Genomic DNA, 11,313 nt, shown 5'->3' with positions numbered 1-11,313 from the left:
TGAAACTTGAGAATTGTATTAATCTTTGGTAGAACTTTAAAAAAATAAAATATTACGTAACAAAATTTTTTTACTCATTTCAAAATTGCGTCTGTTTAAAATTTTTAAAGTCAAATAACAAAAAACTAGTATATTTATAAAAATGCATTAGATACCAACTATTTAGTGATTTTTATACCGATTCCAAAGGTACCTTTTCCAACGAAACCCGTCAACACATAAGCGAGCGCGGCCACTTTAAAAATACGCTTGCACAAGCCTGGAGCACCAAATATGTCCTAGTTGAGAGGTATCAGTTGTTTGTTGCTCAAATGTTTGCAGTACCTACTACACTATAGTTAACTTATTCGACATGGAGTAAACCTTATATTTATTTTACAACCTGTTCTGAAGTTGGGCCTACCTTGGAATGGAGAGAGTAGGGTCTAGCGGCATCCATCGTTCAAATATCCCCAGATCAGGAGAGGTTGGGTCCTCAACCAGTTTCGCTGCCCAACATAGTACCATAATATGGTTTTTTAGAATAACTATTAATTACAAAAAGTAGTGTTCAGGTAATTGAATCAAAATAGAAATTACAAAATTCAACGCTTCATCCATGTACTCACTCCCAAAGAACACTTCTCAACTAAAAATTTTGAAATAGCTTTTTTATTTTGTAGTAAATTTGCTATCAACATAGAAAATAGGATTTTGGTGGATGCTTTGACATTTCAGCTCTCCATAGAAACCACAGAACAAAATGCCATGAATTTGAACAACTATTACCTCATAGTTATTGCTTAGAAAATCTTTACTCTCTGATTTTAAGGTTCTTACTTTCTGTTGCAAAGTTTTTTCGTTCTCTTGGAACAAGCTGAGAAATTGTCTAAATTCATAAAAAGGACCTTTCTGCTGCTTCCACGTAATAGGATATTCTGGATGGGTAAGGTTGGGGGTAGGGGCCGCCTCCTGTCATGACATCTATGAGGAAGGATTTTGGGCATTAATTTTAGTCATGTTTCCTTGGAAGAAGGGGAAGCCAGCTCTGTACCAGCCTCTCCAGTCAAAATAGGCAAACAGCCCTTAACACTTATATAACAGTCATTTCCCACAGTATACTAAACCTATCGCAATCCTTTGCACTCCAGTATCTCGACATTTGTGCTTAGTGATGTGCCACTCCTGGACATCCATAAGGTTGATCTAATTTAAGTGACACATCAGTTTTTGCTGTACCCAGTGTGGGTTCAAATGGAAGGATTTAGGAGGAAACAGAGCTTTTCCGGACATTTGCCATCGTTCAGTGAAACAAATAGTGTTACTGATTGTTTGTTTCACTGAACAATGGCAAATGTCGGGAAAAATCCTTGTTTCCTTGATATTTTTTCATGTAACTTTGGTACAACTACTGAAATACAAGAGTTATGTTATTCAGATCGCTGGTGTCGGATTTTACGTATTATTTATATTCTTATGTTTGCAATGTGTTGTTTCTCTCTGTCCTATTTCCTATTGCCCCTCCTCGCCACTGCTTGAATGGTCTATACTCACTGCAAAATAGTGATGTGGTTTGTAAGATGTCTGTGTTTAAAAACAATTATCATAAAGTTTCAAAATGCATAATTTTGAGTACAATTTTCCAGAGGTGGACCCGGCCCCTCTTTTTGTTGGAATACCCCGCAAACCCCCCCTCCATGGTATGTCAGGCACCTCCAAATCATGAACCCAGCGCAGACCTAAATTGATTAGGTATTGGTTCCAAAAATGGGAATAACTTTCAAAATCGCTTTTCTTAGGAATGTTTGGAATGCCATTTAAAATATGACGACCTTCTTGTGCTGCAGAAGAATGTGTGCAAAGCTGTTGGTAGTCTATACATTTTAGGATTCGCTCCCATTAATTCCCAGCTGTGAAACAAATTATTTAAAGTATATTACTAAAAATAGTGCAGGGATTCAAGAGCCAATTTGGATTGTATTGCAAATGTATTTGGTATATTATCTAGATTTTCATGTAATGAATAGAGAAGTTATCTCCAAGAATTTGACTATCAACTGCGTTAATTTCAGTGGAGGAATCGAATTGGGAGGTTATTGAAAGGGTTGATACTATAAAACAATAATTTATTCTCAGATCACATTCTTTTAGACACACTTAACCAATCATCAGACATTTAAATAAAAGCGAAATGAGGGTCAACTAACCAAATAAAGATAAATTATTTGGCTAAAAATACCAACATTCTGTCTCTTAATGTCATTGGCCGACAAAAAACTTCAACTTTTGCATACTGCAAATTTTTTTACATGAAAATACATGTCAAAGTTCCAATTAGTAATAGCTGGTTTCAGTTTTTCAGTGAGATAGGCTACTTCATTAAACCAGGAATTATTTTCTACCCCATTTGAAGAAAATTAATCTCTTACTGTCTTTTATCAGTTATATATTTGTTTCCCTTTTAACATTGTCAGAGAAAGAGGGAGATGATTATCTTTAATCTTGAAAGATGAAACAGAATCTACATTTTATTATATTTCCTCGCTCATTTTTAATCATGTTTTCAACACAGTGCCTTTTAGTTCTCCAAAATCATTGCCTTTTGAAAAGATTTAAGATTCCATAAATCAGCAGATGTGTATTTACCAAGTTAACACCTTTATTGCTGGTCTATACTGAATGATGCAATTCTCATAAGAAACCAATGGTGTTTTATAATCACATGTGATATCTAGCAAACCATTACTCTAAGACTTACTCTCATTGAAAAGAACATCCTTAGCCTTCCCTCTTAAGTGAGGAGGAGGAAGCGCTCCAGGGAAGAAGAAGTGATATTCCTTGATAGCAATCTGGAACCTAGGACACTGACAACCCCTGCAGCAGACACCCCAGTCCTTACATTTCCACATCTTCTGAAAGATTTAAAAGGAAACTGTGATTTTGTGAAACTGAAAGTTGCTAAGATACTGTACTAATGAGTTCCATTTGATACGTTCTATTTGTAGCTTTAATAACACAATATAAATGTACATAATCAATAACTTAAGTATATATCATTTTTTGATAATTTTGGTTTGCCATGACAAATTTTAACCCAACAAACACTTCTGTAAACATCATCTTAAAAAATTATCCAATTTGTTAGCTAAGTAAATGTGTCTATTAAACTCTTAAAATACATATGGACTTATAAGAACGTAGCCAGGAAAAAATTTTGGGGAGTCCGGACAACTGATATTTTCCTGTGGTTAACAGAGAGTAAGGCCCCATTTTGTTCCTTACAACATCCTTGCCTGTTCCTTCGTTGATAACAATCTTTCAGCAGTACATGTCAGTAATACTGAAGTATTTAAATAATAATAATCGTTTACTAAAAAAGTAATTGAAAAAATTGAAAGTTTAGGGGGTCCAGACCCCTTGGATCCCCTCACTGGCTACATTCATGTAGACTTCACATTATTTTATGGTAATTTAAAATTAGTTTTGAGTGTTCAAATATTTAAATTATTAACACAACGGTTTTAGGAAACAAATATTTGATACTCCACTTTCAGTTTGTTTTAAACAATTTTAACTTCTCAAATTAATTTTTATATACTTTGTTTCAAAAGTTGTAATAAAAAGTTTAATTTTTCAATTTTCAGTATTCTAATTTAAAAAAATACAAATCTTTGAGTATTATACCTCTTTTTTATGTTACTAAAACTCAATTCCGATATTTAGTTTGATACAGCTGTTCATTCAATTTCGATACCAATATTTTAAAAGTATTTTATTACAAAATAATGAATAAAATCAACAGAAGTGCTTAATGTACACTTAGAGTCATGATTTCCTAATATCAAGACTTACATGTGTCGAATCTGAATCTAAAATCTTTGTCTAAGTAAAATCTTCAAATAAGTCCTTTTTTATTTAATAAAATGAAAATGTTATTTGTTTGCTTCAATTGTTTGTTATTGGTTCCTAATGTACATACAGAGTTGTGAAGGAAACTCAACATGTACTGTAGTTTGTCCTTCCGTGATATCTGCATAGGAATTATTACGCTAAGAAACAATCTATTTAATATTCTTAGATCTAAATAAATTTGTTTTATATGTAGCATGGGGTCTAAAATGACTAAAACTAACACCACATATGAGAAAGTTTTGTATTGTTGCCTCAGTGATTTATCCATTGCAGACAAAACTATCAGTAATAAAATGTTCCATTAGTGTATTCCAAAATAAATTTGAAAACAAACTCAAATGAAAAATGTGTTCCCAAAATACACCCTAAAAATTGTAAGTTTTGCAATATTTAAATTCTTCTAGTGTTCTTGAGACCCATATATGTGTTGAATTTCAATTTTCTATTGTTTAATAAGAAGTAATTAATAATTTTATGTTCTTCAGATACTGTTCATACCTAAGTTCACTATGATTAAATTGTAGCTTTATAATAACAAAAACGAAATTAATATTAGATATGCTTTGATAACCTTCAACAACAGAGAATTATAGGATTTCGAACATTTGCCACTGTTATTGTTACAAAAGGTTTAACACAACAATCCTCGAAACATTGTCTTATACCTTTGTAACCATAACGAAGGCATATGTCCAAAATCCTGTTATCCTGTCAAACCTTCCATCGTCAATAACAAACTTTAATCAAAGAACAGAGAATAGTTAATTAAAGCTGTCAGAATATCAATCAGAATGGTGGTGAATCAGTTTATATATAATTAAGGCAACTCGTTAAGCAATTGCATAAACAAGGCAAATCTCATTAATATTGTTCCAACAACTCTAATGAAGACTCCTCAAACAAGAGAAGAGTTGATATATTGAAATGTGATTCCTGCAAAGAGTACTTTTCTGGTTTAATATTGATTGCTAGTAGCAAAACACTATGGATAACCTCACACTTTTGAAAGTATTTCCGAATCTTTTTACAAGTTTTTTAAGATTTTCTGGTGTCCTTCCCTTTCAGTACTCTAGTAAATCCAAATGGCTCAGCAACATCTACTCCTTGCTAGTTCTGACTCTTTGTCTAGCAGTTCTGTTTTTGAGTTATCCTGCTGTCAGATACTTTGATGATATGAACGTGATCTCGGCCTTCGGTATAGTATCCAGCAAGGGATCATTGTTGACAAGTTTTGTGAAGTTATTGTACCCGATGATCATATCATCTACACCAATCGTGGCGGTTGTCAATGCCCTGTGGAGATACAACAGAAGCTTTCCCAAGTACTTTGAATACCTACAAAAGGCGGATTGGTGTCTGAAAAAAGAGATTTACTATTTGACAAAACAGAGAAGGTTTGCTGTTGTATTTATCGCTTGTAGTTTATCCATCAATGTTCTTTTCAAACTGTTTTCAGTCACATCACTCGTTGTAATGAAAGTCTTCAATGATTATTCCTTGTTTTGGGTGTCTTGTTTGTATTTCGTTGACATCGTCGGGTTGATTACTGAGATTAAGTTTATCCTAATGTGCAATGCTCTCTGCATACGATTTAATGAAATAAACAAAACACTGGAAACCATATTTTTACCCCATAGAATAAAACTTGAACACAGAGTGAGAGCATTTGCTGACAGCTGGATAAGTATAAAAAATGCTCCGCTGAAGAAACAACACAAGAAAGAATCACACTCAAAAGATAATAAAAAGAATACCATTACTACGGACATCTCAAAAACGCAACATATTTTTGTTTTTCCATTTGAAAAACTTGACGACCTTTATGGAGGAGATGGAGAGTTTCTAGAAAGAGATTTTTACAACACATCGCCTGTTAAAGTGGTTGAAGTTTTAGAAAAGGACTTTTCAAGCCGATTGCACAGCTTACGTTTGGGTCACAGAAATCTCAGCCTAGCTCTTTATCACCTAAAATTAACATTTGAGTACCTACTGCTTATTTCTATCTTTTCATCATTTCTAATGATTCTCTTCAGTTGGTATTTTGTTATTTATGGATTTGTCAGGGTATTTTTTCTCTCTCATCGCTTTGATTGTTTCTTCTGGCTCCTCAAAAGTCTAGTTCGCTTTGCATGCCCTCTTATTATCAGTGAACTCACCACCAAAGCGGTTAGTTTTGATTAAGATATGCTATACAAATTATAGTATTTTAGAAACCTCTAGTTTATAAACCATTACTTTTAATTTTACTAATAGTTCTCTGAACACAACACTTGGATAATCATTAAATTAAGAGTACGTTGTAAACGTATAGTCAAATCATGCTGTGCTATAATAATTACACACTGTGTCAGGATTAAGTTTAATTTCCATATTAAAAAGAATAGTTTTAAAAACTGAACATGATGATATGAACCAATATGACATTATGTTAAGGATGAATGAGTGTTTTGATTGGTTGGGCTTAAGGAATCAGCTGTAAAGTTGTAATTCAAATCACCGCTGTAAAACTGCCAATGGATTGTGTACTTTCACGTCATGTGTGTCTTGCTGGAGCTGTTTCATATATTTGAGTAAAAAAGGAAAGTTTAGATAATCTGCCACAGAAAACGCCAAGTATGATTTTTGACTGTAATGATTCATTTTTGTTCCAACCGCTGATAGTTTTACTATAAACGTTGAATTTATATTTAGTTGTGTAATGTGCCAACCCATAAGTTGTTTTATTTAGCGAACAGATTACATTTGTAAGTTTATAGGTTAGGTTTCAATAACTGCCTTCCGCCATTATTTCTCTCACTTCGGTAAGTAATGGAAACTGGCTATGAAGTATGGTGAGGGTAGTGAGAGGAAACTCCTTGGTGGAATCCATTGGCAGTTTCACACCGGTATTCAAGTCAGGGATAACTGTAACAAATATGAAATACGCCTTTGGTTAACAAGGTATACAATGGTCATTCTTGAAAAATCATTTAATTGAAGAACAAAAATATTCTTTTTATTTTAATTTCTAAATTCTATAGGTACAAACACAAAAATAAATATAAACGCTTATATACAAGGTATAAATTAAGTCCCTATATGCCTGGATAATTCCAAAAGTTATGGGCAAACACTAAGCACACCACAAAAATTAGATACTACATAAAGGGATAAGCTTTGCACCTCAAAGTCTAAGTGAAAGATATCTCCCATGCATTGTGTTAATATGCACAAAAAATTGGCATTGTCCCTACAGATTATTATTTTTTTGTGTTATTTGCCAATAACTTTTGCTAGGAAGTCATCGAGATGTTTTATTCATGGCATTGTGTTTTTTTTTTTTTTTTAATTTACCTTTAACATGAAATATCACAAGATGCAGGTTGCAATTTGAAAATTTAAAGTTACCCCCTTGCAACTCATTTGAAAAGAGGGAAGAAATTGTTTAAACTCCAAAAAATCCACAAAAGTATTTAAATAGGTGTGCTGAAGGGTTGTACATCTATATCTTAATCTGTAGAATATATCCAGGCATACTAAGACTTCATTTTAATTTTCTTTGTGGAAATGTCAAAAACTAATTGCAAAATACGTGTTTGTCCATTTTACAATATTTATTCTTTCAGGCTGAGAAGAGTTTAGAAATTCTACACAACTACTCCAGCCAATCTCTTACAAAAGCAACCAGTGAAGAGGTAAAAACATTATAACTTTAAACATTATGTAACACCATCAAATATTATTGTGAAGTTCAATACAATACTTGAATTGCAAAATTCAAAATTCAAAAAATACTTGAATTGCATTTAAATGCTTTGAAAGTTTAGAAATTCAGTTTAATGTATTCCATAATACTCAAAACAACATGAGAAATAAGTATAATTTTTACTTTCGCTATAATAGTCATAACTAACATTCTGAAATTATGAGCTATCCTGTTTTAAGTTATAAGAATGTAAGTCGCTATCTTTCTCCTGGCAGTCAGACTGTAGTAAGACTTCTTCACACTTTTATCCTTTATTCATATTTGGCATAAATACATACTTTGGACGATTCTTAAGTAAGAAATAATAACAATGATAATTAATTTAAAGCTGTTCCTAGTTAAGTTAAGTTTAAAGTTGGTAACCTTCTGTTTTTGACACAAAATATAAAAGAAAGCTGATCCATCTGGTTTATTTAATTATCCAAATCTATATACAATAAGTGTCTCAGAAATTCGTCATGCTCAAATAGCAAAGTAAACCGAAATCAGCGTTTCTTTAACCCTTTTAGGACGAGCGGACTATTAATAGTCCGCACTAGTTTTGCCGAAGAAGACGATGCGGGCTTTCAATAGTCCGCACTAGTTTTACCGAAGAAGACGAGCGGACTTTTATGTGCCCGCCGGTTTACGTTTGCATAATACTCACGTAATATCGAAAATACGATGAACAAAATTAGTTTTCCTTGTAGAGGCACATCCTGAGACAGGAAATGGAGTATTTCGGAACTTATCTTGGCCAAACAATACAACATATGTCTATTTTTAGAACAGCTGCACGTGAGCGCCTATTGTAGTGCCAGTCGGCGGAGCGCGCCAATTCCGTCTAGTTTGTTTACATTCAGTCAGTCACAGTGCGGTCGCGTTGACTATAGTTGATTGTTTCAGATCAGTTATAAACTTAGTGTTTATAGATTTATAGTGAAATGTGTTTTGTTTTTATAGATTTATAGTGGAAGGGTGTCACCCGATTTGCTTTCCAAAACATACATGTGCTAACTAATTAGACCATTGTTGTATATAGTGTATATATTTTTGTGAGTGTTTTATAGTGTTTCTTAGCAATACTACATATTTCAATACCTGTGGATAAATTTGACCTGTTAACCACATTATATGGTAAGTAAAACCACTTTAATTGTTTGACTTTTATTTTAGTCCGTTTTATATAATTTGGTACTTTGTAGTAATGTAAGTTTTTTTGTTGTAAAACAATTATTTCTCAACCAATGTTAATAAAATTTTGTATTTAAACTGAAAACTATGTAAGAAACATAGTAATATTAGTTCCCACAGTAAAAAAATTTTTTTTATCATAGTAAACTGAAGCCAAACTAATAAAATAAAAAAATAAAATAAAAATTCTAAAATTTTATTTAATTTTTAATTTTTCTGGTTATTGTAAATAGTAATAAATGCTACCATATTGTAGACAATTTAATTATGTACATGTGGATAAAAAATGGTGTAAGGACAATTTAAAATAATGGACTTATAATATATTTATCAAACTACTACATTTTGCCCAATTTCACCGTCGTCTTCTTTGGTATGTTCGCTATGAAATATGGTCACGTCAAAAAATGCGTACCTAAAAAATAACCAAAATTTTTGTCGTCCTAAAAGGGCTTTCTCTCCTGGCAGTCAGACTGTAGTAAGACTTCTTCACACTTTTATCCTTTATTCATATTTGGCATAAATACATACTTTGGACGATTCTTAAGTAAGAAATAATAACAATGATAATTAATTTAAAGCTGTTCCTAGTTAAGTTAAGTTTAAAGTTGGTAACCTTCTGTTTTTGACACAAAATATAAAAGAAAGCTGATCCATCTGGTTTATTTAATTATCCAAATCTATATACAATAAGTGTCTCAGAAATTCGTCATGCTCAAATAGCAAAGTAAACCGAAATCAGCGTTTCTTTAATTAGAAGGAACGTTAAAAATTGTTCATAGAGTATTAAAAACTTTATTTCAGATTCATTATTTTTGCCAAGAGATTGCCAGCCGAGACCTGACGATATCAAGTGCGTTTAACCTCTTTGTTTTGAAGGCCGAACTTATCACTGCGGTGAGTTTGAACAAATTTATAGTTTGAACCATGTTTTCAGCCTATTGTAAAGTTCTTAGGAATAGTTGAACCTGCAGTTTGAAAAGCACCAAAATTACAAATACTCCTTTTCTCTTTTTAAAACTTATAAACATTACCAATGGTAATAACAGATCTAAGTGAATAGTTTCCATTCCTTTCTTCCAGCAGATAATACACTGAGTAGGCATGTTTGGATGTGGGGAAAAATATTAACATCATGTAATGCCAAACTGGGCGACATCACTTGATCGGTAAACTTGATCCCAAATTACCAACTCCAGAATCACTCGGTTTGGTTAACCTCATATCATCCAGATTTGATGAGTTGTTGACAGTTTATATATATATATATTAAATCTAGGGCATATTAATATATAGAAAACATTATATTACATTTAAATAGTTTTAATCCACCTTATAAACCACTGCCTGCATGAATGGATCATTTATAAATAACTAATTTCGTATTGACCCCCTTTCCCCATTTATGTCTTGAAATTTAAGTCGTAATCAAATCCCCACATTTCCCCCGCTTTGAAAAATTGCTGGTTCAAATATTGCTAGGTAGAAAGTGTTGAAATCGTTTATTGTAGCTAGAATACATTGATATTGAAATTTAATTGTAAAAACTGTGTGTGTGAATTCATAATTTAGTCATTTGCTTTTTTTGTAAATTATAATTTATTATAATACATTCCAGTGAGCAAAGGTAGTTAAGGTGAAGATTGTATGTATGTGCATGATTGCAGTATTTTACTTCAATTATCAGAATTTCTTCTGAAATAACACATTTTTGAGCAAAAGTTAATTTATTATTGGTAAATTTACTAGTAGCATTTCATATTTCTTTTGCTTTTTTCACAAGCAATGCCTTTAGAATACAATAAAACTTAATAACTATCAAATTATATTATATTTCAAAAGCAATATACATGTACAATACATATGCAACTAAATGGCAATTTTTATTATTTTACTCCCATAGATGTATAACAATTTTTATACAATGAACCCTAAACTCTACTATAAACTAATTTGTAAAAGTAAGCTCACACATTATTGTAATAATTTTTTTTAATTTTAGGCTGTGGCAGCATGTACAACCTACATCGTCATTCTGGTACAGCTTCATACCACTTAAACTAAGCCAAAGGAATAGTTGCAGTGGCATAGTTTGAAGAAGATGAAGGGGGTTAAAACACTCCCTCAAAAGGCCTCAGTTTCAACTTGTTCGAAATACAGCAGTTAAATGATTTACTTTCAATCAGACCTGTTTAATTTATTGAAATTTAGATTAATTCTATACACCAGTGTGGTGTGCTGTCCAATCAGATTAATCTGGGGGTACACGATAGTCTGAGGTATTTATTTAAACGCAGGATCAAATTTAACAAAACGCCAAGATGGGCAAACAATAAAAATGCAATAATTAAATACATAGCAACGTGTACCCCATTGGGCGCACTTTACAAACGCCCAGTATGTACTCAATTTGGTACATGATGGCAGTTGTGAAAGATCGTGTGTACCCGGTGGGGTACACGTCATCGTGAACGTATTAAATTATTACTACTTTTAAAATTATT

General features: G+C 32.3%; 1 long non-coding RNA gene across 1 annotated transcript; it reads left to right on the top strand.

Moving 5' to 3' along the window:
• The first annotated feature begins 7,496 nt into the window (after positions 1-7,496).
• LOC124358912 lies at positions 7,497-10,991 on the top strand. The gene is made up of 3 exons (XR_006922087.1): positions 7,497-7,565; positions 9,614-9,706; positions 10,812-10,991. It is a non-coding gene; the product is annotated as an uncharacterized LOC124358912 (long non-coding RNA).
• Positions 10,992-11,313: the final 322 nt, after the last annotated feature.

The sequence above is a fragment of the Homalodisca vitripennis genome, chromosome 4 (genome assembly GCF_021130785.1).
Source record: "Homalodisca vitripennis isolate AUS2020 chromosome 4, UT_GWSS_2.1, whole genome shotgun sequence".
NCBI lineage: Eukaryota > Metazoa > Arthropoda > Insecta > Hemiptera > Cicadellidae > Homalodisca > Homalodisca vitripennis.
Note: the sequence above shows the minus strand (reverse complement) of the source record. Positions and strands in the feature narration are given on the sequence as shown.